At 40.8% G+C, this 14,945-nt stretch overlaps 2 pseudogenes; both read right to left on the bottom strand.

Annotated features, from left to right (window-relative positions):
- Positions 1 to 901: 901 nt before the first annotated feature.
- On the bottom strand, positions 902 to 1,355 carry LOC105742065 (annotated as a pseudogene).
- A 1,686-nt stretch (positions 1,356 to 3,041) lies between these two features.
- Positions 3,042 to 3,449, bottom strand: LOC105742066 (annotated as a pseudogene).
- Positions 3,450 to 14,945: the final 11,496 nt, after the last annotated feature.

The following is a 14,945-nucleotide window of genomic DNA, read 5'->3' as shown; positions in this document are numbered from 1 at the left end:
GAGATACAGTTTTTCTTTTTTAATATTTAGATCTTTAATTGATTTTGTCTTTACTTTAGTGCATGGTGATAGACCTGGGTCAAGTTTTTGTTTTTTGGCATGTAGAGAGCCAGGTTTTCCAGCACCATTTGTTTATGAGGTTATCTTTCTCCAGTGAACATGTTTGGCTCCTTTGTCACAGGTAAGATGGCTGAGTGTGTTTGTAGTTGTATCTACACCTTCTAATCTATTCCATTGATCCTCAGATCTTTTTTTGCCAATACCATGCTGATTTTATCACAGTAGCTTTGTAGTATAATTTCAAGTCAGGGATTGTGATACCTCCTGCCTTGCCTTTGTTGCCCAGGATTGTCTTTGCTCTTCTAGGTCTTTTCTGGTTACAAATAAACTTTAGGAATGATTTCTCTAGGTCTGTGAGGTGTGTTAGTGGTATTTTGATAGGAAATGCATTAAATCTTTATAACAATTTTGGGAGTATGGCCATCTTCACAATGCTGGTTCTTCCTATCCAGGAGCATGGGATATCTTTCCATTTTCTGAAATCCTCGATGATCTCTTTTTTCAGAGTACTTTAATTTTCATTAAATAGATCTTTTACTTCCTTAGGTAGATTAATTCCTAAGTATTTCATTTTTTTTATTCTATTCTGAGTGGTATTATTTCTCTAATTTTTCTCTCAGTGAGTTTGTTATCCCTGTAGAGGAATATTATTGTGTTTTGAGTATTGACTATGTAACCTGATATACTACTGAATTTGTTCATTTGTTCTAGTAGCTTCTTTATGAAATTTTTTGGGTCTTCCAAGTAGAGTATCATGTCATGTGCAAATAATCATAGTTTAACTTCTTCTTTACCTATTCTTTTTTTTAATTAAATCATTTTATTGCTTAGGTACATAAATTTATGCCACCATGGCAAAGGCTGGAGATGACTCATATTTCCAGGTGTGGGGAGGACCTGCTTGGTCTTATAGTATCCAGCCAATCAATGAATCTGGCTCTCAATGAGAATCAGGCAGATCTTGGCATCCTTATCCTTTCTGTTCCTCTCAAGGTACTTTTGAACAGCAACTGCTTTCTTAATTAAGTGGTAGAGATACTCAGGGAGATCAGAAGCAAGTCCTTTCGACTTAAGAATTCTCAAGATTTTGTTACCCATTACATAATGTTCTTGAGCAACACCATGAGAGTCTCTCAGGATCATACCAATTTGTGAGGGAGTCAGACCCTTTTTGGCCAGTTTGTCAATCTGTCCTTCACATTGTCAGATGTTAGCTTTGGCCCATTGGGGACACTGTGGTGATACAAAAGAGCAGACTGGGACAGGCCCTTCCCGGGAGCACGCATGCAACCCATGATGGTGGTGGTCTGAAAGCAAAAGGCTTCTTTACCTATTCTTATTCCTTTTATTTCTCTCTCTTGTCTAATGGATCCAGCAAGTGATTCCAGAACTATATTGTATAGGAGTGGAGATGAAGGGTATCCTTGTTTTGTACATGATCTGAGAGTAAAAGATTTCAGTTTTTCCCCATGTAGATTTGTGTTAGCAGTTGGATTGCTATAGATGGCTTTTATTAGGTTGAAGTTGAGGTCATCTATTCCAATTTTCTGTAGGACTTTCAACATGAATGAGTGTTGGAATTTGTCAAAAGCCTTTTCTGCATCAATTGAGATGATCATGTGGTTATTGGATTTGGCTCTATAGATATAGTGCATTACATTTATACATTTGTGTACGATGAGCCATCCTTGCACCCGTGGAATGAATCCTACTTGGTCATGATGTATAATCTTCTTGATGATTTTCTGTGTTCTATTTGCTAGGTTTTTATTGAGGATTTTTGCATCTATGTTCATGAGAGAGATTGGCCTGTAGTTCTCTTTTTTTAGTTAAGTCTTTCTCTGGTTTTGGTATCAGTATGATACTTGCCTCCAGGAATGATTTTGGGAGGATTGCTTCCTTTTCAATTTCACTGAAGAGTTTGAGGAATATTGGGATTACATCTTCTGTAAATTTCTTGTAGAATTCAGCTGTGAATCCATCAGGACCTGGACTTTTCTTTGTTGGCAAGTTTTTTATTACATTTATTTTTTTATTTCACTGCTTGATATTGTGTTATTGAGAGTTGTTATATCTTCTTGATTCAGTTTTGGTAACTTGTACCCTTCTAGGAATCTGTCCATTTCTTCTATGCCTTTGAATCTGTGAGAATAAAGATTTTCAAAGTAGCCATTGTTGATCTCCTGAATTTCCATAGGATCTGTAGTAATTTCACCACTTTCTTTCCTTATTGCTTGAATTTGAGTTTTCTCTTTTCTTTTTTTGATTAGGTTGGCTAGGGGCTTATCAATTTTATTTAATCTTTCAAAGAACCAGCTTGTTGATTTGTTAATTCTTTGCATTGTTTTCTTTGTCTCAATTGTATTAATTTATGCTCTAATCTTTATTGTTTCCTCCCTACTTTCAGCTTGATTTGCTCTTCTTTTTCTAGACACTTGCGGTACAGCATTAGTGTATTTATTTGTTCCCTTTCTGTTTTCCTAATGTGTGAGTTTAGAGCTATATATTTTCCTTGAAGAACTGCTTTCATTGCACCCCACAGGTTCTGATAAGTTGTGCTTATATTTTCATTGAATTGTAGATGTTGTTTAATTTCCTGTTTAATTTCTTCTGTAACCCATTGGTTGCTGAGAAGGGTGTTATTTAATTTTCATGCATTTATGGTTTTTTTTGTGGTCTCTTTTATCATTTGTTTCATTTTCTTGCACTGAGGTCAGATAATATTCATGGGATAATTTCTGTTTTCTTTCATATACTTAAGCATGACCTACAGACTAGTAGGTGGTCTACTTTAGAAAAAAACCCATGTGCAGCTGAAAAGAATGTGTATTCAGATGCTGTTCAGTGAAACACTCTGTAATGTCCATTAAGTCCTTTTGTTCAAAGGTCCTATTCAATTCTTTTTCTTTTCTTTTCTTTTCTTTTTTTTTTTGTATTTTTTGTGTTTTTACTGAAGCACAAATAATATGCACACAGGCCGTCTACCTGTTTTCTTCACTGTGCAGCCTGGCATTGGGATTGGTGACTCAGATGGCTAGCTGGGCTGCTTTTTTCACAATGGCCTTGCAGTTCTTAGAGGAGACGTTGTGAGCAATCTCTGCACAGTAAGACTTGTTGCACATCAGCAGCACCTCCAGGTCCTTAACACTGTGCACCAGGAACTTCCGGAAGCCACTGGGCAGCGTGTGCTTTGTCTTTTTGTTACTTCCATAACCTATGTTGGGCATCAAGATCTGGCCCTTGAACCTCCTCCACACCCTGTTGTTGATGTCTCTGGGTTTCTGCCAGTTGCGCTTAATTTTGACATATCAGTCTGACTGGTGCTGGATGAACTTCTTGGTCCTCTTTTTGATGATCTTGTGCTTCACGAGGGGTCTGAGGGTTGCCATGGTGCCAAAAGGGAGATGGCTGCCATCTCTGTAGGCAGTGCTGAGGAAGAGCGGTCTGATTCAATTCTAAACAACTAATTTGAAGAGAGCAATTAACAACCATTGTTGAATTCTTGTCATTTTGTTTAATGAAATTTTGTATCATACTGAATTTTTTTACAATATTTTATTCTCTTAAAAAAGCTCTGTGCTAACAGAGAAAAATCTCCAAAACATACCAAGATTAATCATAAACCAGACAAAGCAAAACAAAAGTTTAGTACACTTTAAGGTACAGCAGTAGTTCATATCTGTCTGCTTTTCCATCCTGGCATTAGAGTGGAGCTGGTCTGGCACAGTCCCCAGGAGCTGTTCTTAGAGGCCCCTCCTCAGGGCCCACAGGACTCAGAAATCCATCAAAGAAACCATGGGTGGGAAGGCAACTAGAACGAGAAGCTCCCAGATGAACTCTGGTGCATGGGTGCTTAGAGGCAGAAGCAGGGCCAACTCCTGGCTGGCTCTGTGCAGAGATACAGAGTGACCAGTGTGGCTCCTTGGGATGGAGTCTCACCATGGGTGGGAAGAAGCCAAGAACAGCTGTAGCAGGGGCTTCTGGGGTAGGCATCTGCCTGGCAGTCACCAGCCGGCACTGGCTCCTGCTCTGCCTGCTAGAGACAGAGCCCAGGGAGGCAGTGTTTTGCAGGAGGTGCAGGCTGGAAACCACCCAGAGTGCAGAGACTGAGTCAAGACTGATAAGCCCTTGGGACTCAAGAAATAAGGACAGGTCCTGGAGAGTGGCCTGGACTCCAGGGTGGTCTTCAGGGGCTGAGGCTGGTGGGCCTCAGGGCAGAGCAGAGCTGCTAGCAGCAGTGCCAGCCTGGGCACCTTCTGATCAGCGCGCCAGGCCCACCTGGCCCTGCTCCCTCATGCTGTCCTGCTGCTGCTCCCTGCACACACCGGCTACCCAATGCCCTCACAGGTCCATCTCTGCTCTTGGAGGGCTGCTGGGCCCCCTCCTCCAGCTGTTACCTCTGTGTTCACACATAGCCCTCAGCCTGAGCCCTAGGTGCCAGTGGCCTCATGGGCCAGATGAAGGCAAAAGGCACAAAAGGTGCAAAATTTCTTCACTGAAATCATAGCAGAAATTCTACAAATCTATGGGAAGGATCCAATATTCAGGTGCACAAAGCACATAGAACCCCTAACAGCCGAAACCAGAAAACAACTCTTTGATACAGCACGGTAATAATTCCATAAATTCAGTCAACAAAGAACATGAAATCTGTTAGAAAAAGCCTCAAGTAAGCTGCGAAAGGAAGCCACTCAAAACAATAGCAGATTTCTGAATACAAACTTTAAAAAGGAGCTTCAGGCCCTAAAAGTAAATAATTTTGAACCCATACTATTATAACTTGCAGAGTCATACTTTAAAATTGATGGTGAAAAAAGTGTCCATTACCAGAAAATAAAGGAAATGTCACTACCACCAAGTCAGTATTCCAGAAATCACTTGTGTATGGTTTAAATCTAAAAATCTCCCCAGAACGCTCATGTGTCCAGAAGTGGGGGTTTGGCAGGCGATTGTGCAGGGCGTGCCGCACTCATCGGCAGAGTAGGTCTCTGCTGAATCAAGGAAGCACGTGCTGCGAGGACGCTGACTCTGCTGCAAGACACAGCAGGAAACTCCTTGAGACCGAGGCAGAGGGGAGCGATTTCTGATCAGAAGCCCAACTGCACAAGATGATACCAACAAGAATCAACCAATAGAATAGTATCAAACTAAATGCCTAGAAAACGAGCAACAGAATGAAGAGGTAACTTACAGAATTGGGAAAAGTTTTGCTAGCTACTCCTCAGAGAGCTAGTACCTATAATATATAAAGAATGAAAGAATTAGACCTCCCGCAAATAAAACACCCAATCAAAAAGTAGGCAATTGAAATGAACATGCACTTTTCCAAAAGAAATACAAATGGTCAGTAGCAATGTGAAAAAATGTTCAAGATCTTTGGCAAGATTTCAGGATAGAAAAGGAACATACAGCAATCAGTTGCATTTCTACATTCTAGCAATTATTAATCAGAAATTGATTCCAAGGTGTATAAAAATCTAAAATGTATAGGAACAAATATGACTAAAGAGGTATAACATCTGTGCGCTGAAAACACTGGACTATTTGAGAGAAATTAAATCACACCTAAATATACAGATGCCCCCTGCTCATGGTCAAGAGAATCAGTATGAATAAGCTGTTAACTCTTCCGCAGCAGACGTAGGTTCAGTGTGATTCCAGTAAGTATCACAGCAGGCTTTGGTGTAGAAACTGATAGGCCTGTCCTAAAATGTACTGGAAATGCACAAATCCCAGCCACGCAGTCTCTCGGTGAGCAAGAAGGGGTGATGCCTTGGTCTCTTTCCTCACTGTGTAAGCCTTGAACGAGGAGAGGTTCATTTCAGCTCAGAACTTCAGAAGGTTCATTTGGTGGTCAGCAGCCTCAGTTGCACAAATGGAACTGTGGAAAGGCGCAGTGGGGGACCACAGCTCATGTCATGGTGGCTGGGAAGCAGAGAGAGAAGCGGGGAGTCTGAGGGAAATGACGCCTTTGAGGTCACAAATCCAGTCACCCACTTCCAGCCAGGGCCCACTGCCCAACGGCGAGTCAGCTTCGAACTCAGCTGTGGACTAACGTACGCCACGATCCAGTCGCCATCCAAACGCTAAGACTTTCCATGCCATTTTAAGTTCACACCAAAGGGTGTTAGAGAACTAGCCTAATTTCAAAGCTTACTATAAACTACCATAAAACAAGATTATGTAGGTCACATATATAAATGAATATATCAACGGAGCAGATAAAGTTCAGAAATATCCCCTTATACACAGACACCTCAACTGATTTTTTTTTTTTTTTTTTTTTTTTTTGTATTTTAGAGAAAGCTCCACAGGGTGTTCAGGGTCTCACTACTAGATCAGACTCATAGTGATTTTCCTGTTTATAGCCTCCCAAGAGCTGGGATTGCAGGCGTGCACTACCACACCCAGTCTCAATTACTGTCTCAGTGTGCCCCAGGGGGTGGGGCTGACATGGCAGGCCTGGGGATCCAACCTCGACCCCTGCACCTGCTTGCAGGTGCTTTAATCTGCTGAGCTGTTTGTCCAGTTCATCAACTGATTTTTAACAAAGGTTTAAATTAGTTCAGTAGGAAAGATAATCATTTAAGTGATGGGAATAGTCAGTAAATCTTGTGCAACAACAAATAAATTAAAACTTCTACCTAATTCTATATAGAAACGTACCGAAAGTGTGAGGCCACAGTATGAAACCAAAAGCTGTATAATACGTGGAAGAAATGATAAGAGCAAAGCTTAAAATCCCAGATCTTACAGGGAGTTCTTATGTATAATGTAAATGCAGGCTTTTAAGAGAAAAATCAATAACAATTTATCAAACATCTGCATTTTGTGAAATTATAGTGCAGCTCTTAAAATATCCACTTTTATCAGAATGAAATTCATTGATAAAGAATATTAATGAACAAGATATTATTTAAGTAGGTCCAAATTTTAGGCAACATTAAGAATAAAATTGAAGCCTTCTGCAAGTTGTTGTTCTAAAAATACCCAAATCAACGAGCACATACAGTACAAAATCTTATTTTTACGTTAGTGACACATTAACATTGTGAAGGGCTTTGCAAATGACCTGAATTTCATGCCTGAAACCTGTAAGTGCTCATTTTCCCGTAATGATAATTTAAGCTCAGTAAACAAATTCAAGAAGTTTTAATCTATTTGCCCCACCAAATGCCCCAAGGGACATTTCCACAGTGTTTCCAATATATATATATGTATATTAAATACTTAAAATTATTAGTCTTCATATTCTTTCCCCAGTCCAAGCAGCCACAGCCTCACCTTAATGTGAAAATGTCCGCACTTCAGCACTTTGCACTTTGGAGAATTACCTTGTGGGGAGAATTAGACTGACGCTATTTCTGGTCTGGCTGATGCTAAGTAGGACCAGCATGCCCAGCGTGCATCAGCTGATCAGTAAGAGCCACCGAACTTCAGAAAAGATGCCAAGGGAATCACAAGCCAACTAAAATAGATGGAAAATGTTTTATTTAGAAGAAATCAAGGAACTAGCAAACCATGTATGTGGGTGGTATTGAAATTCTAAAAAAAAAAAAAAAAAAAAAAAAACCACCATTTTTAAAAATCACATGTCAAGCATTTCAACAACTAGAATTAGGTGGGTGTTTGGGGAGCCACGTAGAATTGTGTGCTGCTTAAGTATCTTAAGCTAACATCTTTTTGGATAAGTTTTGCTTTGTGGAAGCATAAAAATATCTCCAAGCTTTCACGTCTGACCCTATGAACTTATTGATAGTGTAAAGATTTTTCCTCGTCATTAATTACTTCGGGGAGGTTAAGGCCATTAAAGCAGTCACACTTTAATCCCTGGTAAGCTTCCTAATTACCTCTGTTCTCCCAGTGGCTGCACTTTTAAAACATATTGTCGTCACTTCACTTTTACAGCGCTGTCATAAAACAATGTGTCCATGTCTAAAAGGAAGTAATGAAGGGATAGATTTATTATGTTTAAGTTAAACTGGGAATTTAAAAGTTACATCAACTTATCACATAATTTCTAAATTGCTATATACAATTCTGGTAAATGTCATGCCAGGGAGCTGTCTTCCATTTTTAAGTTACAATTATGTAAAAGGCAGGTTGAATGTTAAACAGGAAAGCTTGGCCATAAGCATTTTGGACCTTCGCTGTAATTTACCGTCGTCGTGCCCGCCACTGAGCCATCACAATCAGAGCTCTTGAATTAATGCCAAGGCTTTTTCTGTGGTTCCAAGTAACATGACCGGCTACCATTTGCTTCAATAAATCGTTGGCAATTATGACTGACAAGCAGATTAGGAGAAATCCCGAAACATAAATATCTAACAGATAAGTCCCATTGCTAATAAATACTACAGTGTAGTTTTCAGAGGATTCATGACCCAAAGACTGGACGAACAGACTCAGGAGTTCGCTAAGGAAGAGTTGCATCGTAGAGACTGGCATTTGTCATTGCAGATGGAAGCGTGAGTCAGTGTTTCCTGTGGCAGCATCTGCATATGACATGAAATGGTGCAGTGGGTCGTGTGGCCAGAGATGAAGCCAGAGAAGCCCAAGGAAAGGAGAAGGAATATATATATATATCCATTTCACTTGCCATAAAACAAATGCTTGCTTCTGTGGCCCCCAAATGAGTCTGTCTGCTACTTTGTTCCAATAGAGCCAGTACTCCTTCATTTCTCAAATTGTGATATATATATATATATATATATATATATATATATATATATAGAGAGAGAGAGAGAGAGAGAGAGAGAGAGAGACTCCTTCATTCTTTGAAAACACTGTTCATACAAAATGAGGCTGGCTTGCGTTGCAGCTGTAAGCTGCCTTTCAGGAAGAGTTTAAAGCCATGCTACACTCTCCTGCTTGAGCACATTTAATTCCTTGCTTAATACAGGCATATTTTATTTCTTGGTTAAATTCCCATTTTCCATTGTTGCTTACAGTGTTTTCTTCTTCTGAAGGTAGCTTTGAAAAGGTCGGTAAACTAAAATCTCATTGCAGCATTTTCATTATGATCTCATCAGAAATGTTCTATACTGCTATTGACCATATACAGTTAAGATCTAGAAGCCAAAATATAATATGTTTAAAATTTTATAATAGAATATCTTAAATTATATGAATTCACGTCACGCGCATATCCTGTGTGGTCTGAGAAAAGATTAAAAATTAATTTTTAATGATCATTTGCTATAGAAATGCACACGAGAAATAATTCTTTGTGGTACTTGTAGTGGCTCTAAAATGATAGAAAGGGCTTGGTGCTTGCCTCCTCCATTCGATGCTTACTTTTGTGGGTGCGAAACACTGTATCCCTGTTCACAAGCAGCTGATGTTGTTCATCAGCCTGTTGCTATATGCTTGATTAAATGTAATGAAGAAGTGTATGAAAATTTCTGTGTGTTGCAGGCTTTCATCAAGAGTGAGCTGACACTAGTGCTACCGCATTTTTCAGGTCATGTAGTCATTTTTTTGGACACAGCATCATTATGGGTTATTGACTTAGAGTAAGTATGACTTAAACATGATGAATAATTGCTGAGAACCTCCAGGGTACTCTAACATACACTTTAGTGAGGGGAAAGCCTACGATCCCATGAGAAGGCCACGATACCCGAGACCTTTGCCCCCAAAGTGCTTGGTCACTGTGAAGCTCCAAAGGACAGGCAGGGTGCTTTGTCCCAGAAGAGGCAAGGCAGGATTCAATGAGATTTTGTAATAGCCCAGTATTCCTTGTAGAACTAATCAACAGTGTGCAAGCCACCATTCAGGAAATTTTGAATAAACAGTGGTAATAATTTCATAGATTGACTTCAGGGCATTTTTGGATTTTAAACAGATCATTATAAACCAGGAGTGGCTATACTTTATATCTTGTTTGGGGTGAGAACCAATACCATGGAGACAAACACACACAACTGCCCTACCCCAGCATCCCCACACTCGGTACTCACCCCTAATTCATCCACACGCCTCTGAAGGGTGGGGCCACAGGCACTCAGGACATCACTGCCTAGCTGACACGCCACACGCACCTCGGCCAGCTCCATGCACTGACGCCCAGCAGCATCTGGGGTGTGTGGCATCCAGTAAGACAGGGTCTCGTGGATACCAGCACACGTTCCATCTCATTTGCCATAAAAATCAAGTACTTCCTTCTGTGGTCCCCATACGGGTCTGTCTGCTCCTTTATTCCAACGAATCCAGTACTCCTTCAACTCCCAAATTGTGTGCCTAGTTCACCCACATCCTTTACATCATCCTCAGATGGGTGTGACTGGAGGTATCACAGGTACCCAGCATGCAGTCACATCCTTAGCTGACTCCGGGCCTGTCCTCCTGTGCTCATCTTGCTCATTAACATGGATGTGATTCACTGTACTTAAAGAGAAAAACTTTGATCTACTTCTTCATAATATGTACAAAGTCTCAAAATAATGTCCTTTGTTGACATTTTCAACTGATTTAGCGTGGAAAGTTTCATGTGCCAACATAAGGCGTGGTCACCTCAGTGGAAATGAATTAAATATACTCTTCGAATGCTTAGTGTTGAGAAGTTAGGAATGATTTCATTGATTTGTTTGCCTCAGGCACGGCCTGCACCCAGACTGCCAACGTGCACCCTGCCCCGCACGCCTCTCTCCCTCACTTTGCTTCTTGAGCGGACTCCCAGACCAAGGCTGCCGCTGCGCTTCGGCCTTTCCGCAGGCTGTGCTCTCCGGCTGGCACGTGTGGCTGCCGGGGCTGCTGTGTCTCCAGACCCCTGGAAGGCGCTCTTACTGCCCCCTTACAGCCGCGTCTGAAGTAGCGCATCAGCGCCAGCAAGGCCCTCCCTTTGCCTCTTTTTCACTGACACTCTATTTTGAGGAAGTCCTCGTGATCAAACGTGCATTCTACAACAAGCTGGAAGCAGTACAGCCCCAAAGTACTCTCTGAGAGGCACGGTTGATTACAGTAGAAGGGCTTCATAAAGCCAGGGGCAACAACGGGAAGTGAAGCAGGGTCGGGAGCTGTCCAGCCCAAGCTTCCAAAGCACTGCCACAAAGACACTGTCGTGCCTTTCACAGTGCATGGAACAGCAGGGCTGAAGCGTCTATGCCTGGAGTAGCCAACTTCAACCTGCAAGTCCCGACCTTGTGTAGGAGGCTGCTTGCGTAGGTACGCACTGCAGGTGTGAAGGTTACGACGACTGCAGCTCAGAGCAAGACAGGACTGAAGGCAGGTGTTAGTCCTGTGCCGTGCTGTTTCCGCAAACCGGCAGGAAAGCTCGGTGTCCTGTGGCTCAGCGGCACGGACACAGAAGGCAATTTTAGCAGGAAGCAGCCCTGGGGATTCCTTAGCCCACGGGCCAGCTGCAGCTGTGTGAGTGAGCGCTCCCGAAGACCGGAAGAGGCAAGCGACCCGAGGCGGGCTGCACGCGCTCCTCCTGCCACAGCTCGCACTGTCATCAATCACATAGTCACTGCTCCCTCAGTCCCAGCCTCAAACTGGGTGGTACCTCCACGAGGACAGGGGTTTTGGCGCCTGGTCTGCTGTCTGAGCTCTTCACCTGAGTGGTGACTGTACAGGGGAACAGTCGCAAACAACTGCCAAATGTGCAAAGGAATCATGCTCATGACGGTGGCTGAGAGTATGGAACAGGGAGAGAGAAATGAGGGACAGGGCTGCCAAGACGCCTGGGAGAGCACTGTGCAGGCCCAGGGGGCGAGGTCTGTGCTCTTATTCCTCAAGGTTCTGCTCTGAAAGTGCTGTGGGAACTCAAGGTCAGGAAGTCACTCAAAACAGAGCAGGTGACAGTGATAAGGGCTGGGAGCTGTAAGGCGCTCCTAAGAAGAGGAAAGGGAACAGCTGTGCACTGCAGTTTCAGAAATGGAAAAAGGGCTTTAATTGTGAGCTAAATTCACATGTAATGTAAAGATGCCAGGCATGTTCGGCTGCTCCTGCACTTACTGCAAAAGGCTTTGAAATCTACATAGAAGCTCTCATGGAAAGAAAAGATCTGTTTTTATCCTAAGTTCTTTAGCTTTGATTTTACCATTTATGGAACAGACTAACACAGTCCTTTGAAGACCTCTTCTGACCACATGACTCTTGTTAAAACATTTGCATCCAGCCTTCTAGTAGTAACCACATGTGTGGTAGATGCCGTTCAGGAATGCGTGGGCTTTGGAAAGCAGCAGAAGGCCCCTCTTCTCATAGCTGCAGATTATACTTAATTTAAATTGTTTCATGATTTTTTTTTTTTTTTGCTATTTCAAACATCAATGCCAATGTAATTTCCCTGAAATGAAATATGGTGTCTTTGCTGGTTTTTGAGTGGTAAATGATAGAAGATACTGAAGAGTGGAAAATAAAGACAGGGTAAGTAGGAATCATATGCATTCCTATGAAAGATAACCTCACTTTAAAAAAATGCAAAATTCTAAGTTGCTAGTAAAGAGAGACAGTAAATGATGTTTATAGTTAGCATAACTCAAAGTATGGTGTGCAATATCATGTGAACAGGTTTTTTTAGGATGCAAATATGTTTTTTTATTTGATTGAGAAACAAATATCAATGATACAGTTTCAAAACTGATTAATAGGACAATTTCAATAATTAATACATTGTACATTGTTATCTTCTTAGTGGTTATCCATAGTACAAGATGCAGACAGAATATCCTCTCCAAACACTTATTAGTACAAATCTTTCTTCTCATTGAATTAAGAAAAAGTAGCTGTATATCTATCCTAACTATTCTGTATATACAGATACAAAATGGTCCTTTCTTTGTATCCCCTTGTTTTGTTTAGTCCTGTCAGAAATGGGTATTCTATTGGCATCCAAATACTATAGGTGAGTGAATTCAGCAAAATAATCCAACACAGTCCAGCAGTCCACAATAGTAGTGGGTTATCCACAGAAGTTGTTGACTTGAGCCTTTCACAGCTCAGCATATAAATATGGCTTTACTTTCTATACCTCGTTTTTATACTTTTCTGCTGGATGGTTAAGACGCAGATAAAGCAAGACCTATATAACAAGAAATGTAACTTCTGTATCTGATAAGGTCAGTCAAGTACCCTCAGGATTTATCCTGTAACCCTGTACCACAGTTCGCAGATCCTTTGTCAGTGTCAGCCCTGTGCATGAGTCATAGCCATTGCTTGACCAATTTGCTCTTTGTGAAAGCCTGAGAGAATGTTTCTCTCCATGTGACTCTCCTTAGGCACAATCTACATCATCGAACACATTGCTCTGTGGCCCTATAATCTCCTTGATCAGAAAATTTGGGACACAACTGAGTTACATGATGTTACAGTATAGGTTCTTCTATGTTCTGAGTCTTCACTGACCTTGAAAGGCTAGGGTCAAAATGTTGGCTGTCTTTGCAGCCCTTCTATTTCTCTAATTTTTGGTCTGCAAACTCAGGTTGTTATCCCTCCAGAAGAGAAGCTTATTATACCCCTACCTCTTATGCAGTTGGGTTTAACTTCACTGTCTGTCTGAATATGAAACATCTTAGGAATAAAATGGAACAGGTGTTTTCAATCAGGTATTGATATGTTCAACATTAAGTCCCTGCAGAATATGGAGATAAAAATTTAAAAAATGAAAAATATTTAAAGAATATGAATAAACAATTACATATTTTAACACAGAAATTTAGAAATCTAACCATATATAGCATTGTATCAGGACAGTCCTGTGACATTTTTTTTTTCTTTTTCTTGTGACTTTTTTTCATTTACTACCGATTTAAAAAAAAAAAAACTTTTACTTGTAAGGCAGTCTGGTAATAAATGTTATGTCATGACAAGAAGTTTGTATTTAGAAGACCAGAATGACAGGCATTCCAAGTGTGACCCCTCTATTACACATTGCTATCTTCAGTGCAGTTGCTTGGTTCACAGGTATCAGCATGTATAGTTAGTCAGGGTGAGAACCCTACCAATTAACTGATAGTTTCAAAAACCTGCTGATGTTTCTCAGGATCATTTCCTTGCCCATCTTGTGCATATAAATGTATGGCTTTGTCCCTGTCCTGTTTCCCAGGTTTTCTACTTGTCCTCGCCTCATTGTCCAATCCTCAAGTTCTCCCTTTCCTTTTAATTGTGTTATACCACTGTATTTGAATTTCTTCTTTTGAGTTCTTATATTAGGGAGAAGATATGATATTTACACATGTAGGTCTGGTTTATTTCACTTATGAGTATGTCTTCTGGTACCATCCACTTAAATATAAATGCTCCAAGTTTATCATTCTTTATAGCTGAGTAATACTCCATTGTATAAAAATACCACATCTTTTTCAACTCTTCCTCATGTGTTGGGCATCCTTGATGTTTCAAGACTTGGCTATCACAAATTGTGCTACTACAAACATAGGTACACATATATCACTATGATATAATGTTTTCAGCTCCTCTGGGAAAATTCCAGGTATTTGGGTAGCTGGCTTGAATGAGATTTCCAGTCCCAGTTTTTCAAGGAGTCTCCACACTGACTTCCATAATGGTTGCACCAGTCTACATTCCCACCAGCAGTGGAAAAGGGTTTCCTTTTCCCTAGAGCCTCTCCAACATTTGTTGTTGCTTGATTTCTTTATGATAGCCATTCTTTCCGGGATGAGATGGTATCTCAGTATTGTTTTAATTTGCATTTCACGGATGGCTAGTAATGTGGAGCATTTTTCATATATTTATTTGCTCCTTTAACTTTGTCCTCTGAGAAGTGTGTGTTCATCTCAGATGCCCAATTCTGGATTGGGTCTTTAAATTTTGGGGCCCTAATGTTTTTTATTTCTTTATAAATTCAAGAGAGCAGGTCTTTTTCTGAGTGGTTATTAGTCAAGTTTTTTTTTTTTAAATTTGTGGGTTGTCTTTTCACTTTG

This window comes from Octodon degus, unplaced genomic scaffold, assembly GCF_000260255.1.
Source record: "Octodon degus isolate 3935 unplaced genomic scaffold, OctDeg1.0 scaffold00034, whole genome shotgun sequence".
In the NCBI taxonomy this organism is placed as follows: domain Eukaryota; kingdom Metazoa; phylum Chordata; class Mammalia; order Rodentia; family Octodontidae; genus Octodon; species Octodon degus.
This window is presented reverse-complemented; position numbering and strand designations above follow the sequence as displayed.